Source organism: Camelina sativa, chromosome 14, assembly GCF_030686135.1.
Source record: "Camelina sativa cultivar CO46 ecotype springtype chromosome 14, ASM3068613v1".
NCBI classification, from domain to species: Eukaryota; Viridiplantae; Streptophyta; class Magnoliopsida; order Brassicales; family Brassicaceae; genus Camelina; species Camelina sativa.
Genome location: NC_141893.1, coordinates 33,369,150 through 33,371,312, shown reverse-complemented (window position 1 = coordinate 33,371,312; position 2,163 = coordinate 33,369,150).

The following is a 2,163-nucleotide window of genomic DNA, read 5'->3' as shown; positions in this document are numbered from 1 at the left end:
CACTTAACCCTTCATCGAACATCCTGAGCTGTGATCATTGTTAGGATGGCTTGAGCCATGTCTTCTTGCTTCTTGTCCAGCTCTCTAAGTAGACCATTGATGGCTTGGTTGAACCTCCTTGATTTTGACCTTGTTAGAGGATCCGCCGTAACGATCATTGCTTCCGCAGATGCTTCCGCTGGTACAAGCTGCTCCTCCAATGCTTCTTCTGGTTCAAGCTGCTCCTCCAATGCTTCCTCTGGTTCAAGCTGCTCCTCATGTCCATGTCCTTTGGTTGAGCTGTCCATCGTCTCATCAATCAGTCTTCTTAATGGCCAGAAAATGTGCCAACTTAGTCAACCGGTCCAAAATGACCCAAATAGCATCGAAGGTCCGAGAAACTGGCAATCCTACCACGAAGTCCATCGTGATCATATCCCAAACTCTTCAGCAACCCACCTGGAACCTGATACTCAGCCTTGACTAGCTGATACACGTTGCACCTCGCGACCCAACTAGCTACATCCTTCTTCATCCCGATCCAATGATAGTACCTCTTGAGGTCATGGTACATCTTAGTCGCTCCTGGATGAATAGAGAACATGCTCGCATGAGCCTCTCTCAGGATCTCTTGCCTCAACTCCTCATCCTTGGGCACACAAATCCGCCTGTGCACCAAAATAGTACCATTAGTTGAGACCTGATACTCTGAATCAACATCCTTAGAGGCATTCACCAGCCCTAAATCCTTCTCCTGAGCCAACCGCACCCTGCTCAGAAGAACTGATCTATCAGCCGCCTCCAAACCCAACGGCTCCTGAGAAAGAGCACACAACCTCATTGCACTAATCTCCCCTACTAGAGACTCCATGTCCTGCTCCTGAGCCGAAGCTGCCCTCTTCCGACTCAGAGCATATGCAACCAAGTTAGCCTTACCAGGGTGATAAGCTATCTCCAAATCATAATCCGCCACCAGCTCCATCCACCGCCTCTGCCTCAAGTTCAGCTCGGGCTGAGTGAATATGTACTTCAGGCTTTTATGATCTGTAAACACCTGTACCTTTGCACCATAAAGATAAGTTCTCTAAATCTTCAGGGCAAAAACTACAGCAGCCATCTCCAAGTCATGAGTAGGATAGTTGTCCTCATGCTTCCGTAACTGCCGCGATGTGTAGGCAATCACCTTCCCATGCTGCATCAACACGCATCCCAAACCAACTCTAGATGCATTTGTATAAACCACATAGGGTTCTCCCTGCTCAGGCAAAGCTAATACTGGCGCAGTAGTCAACATCTCCTACAGGCTTGCAAAGCCCTCCTCGCACTCTTATGACCAAACAAAAGGAACATCCTTCTCTGTCAACTTACTCATCGGACGTGCTCTGCTCGCAAACCCCTGCACAAACCTCCGGTAGTAACCTGTCAACTAATGAAAAATCCTGATCTTTGTGACATTCTACGGTCTAGGCCAATCCCTGATAGCCTGAATCTTATCCGATCTACAGAAACCTCCTCTGCATAAACAATATGACCCAGAAAACCCATCTCACGCTGCCAAAAACTGCACTTGCTCAACTTAGCAAACAACTTCTGCTCCTGCAGCTTCTCCAGAACCGCCCTCAAATGCACTACATGCTCCTCAGGACTCATAGAATATACCAAGATGTCGTCGATGAAAATGATGACAGACACGTCCAGAAACTCCTGAAAAATGCTGTTCATCAATCTCATAAACACTGTTGGCGCGTTAGTCAACCCAAAAGGCATCACCACAAACTCGTGATGCCCATACCTCGTCCTGAACGCAGTCATCCTCACATCTGCCTCATCTATCGGAATCTGATGATAACCCGACGCCAAATCTATCTTGGAGAACCAAGTAGCACCTTTCAACTGATCTAACAACTCATCGATCATGGGAAGAGGGTACTTGTTCTTCACAGTGACCCGGTTCAAACCCCGATAATCAATGCACAAGCGGAAACTCTCATCTTTCTTCTTAACGAATAACACCGGCGCTCCCCACGGTGATACACTAGGAAGGATGAATCCCTTGCTCAACAAATCCTCTAACTGCTTCTTCATCTCTGCTATCTCTGCTGGAGCCATCCTTTAAGGAGCCTTGGATAACGGTGACGTCCCCGGTTCCAGTTCAATCGTGAAAGGATCAGACCGAGATGGTGG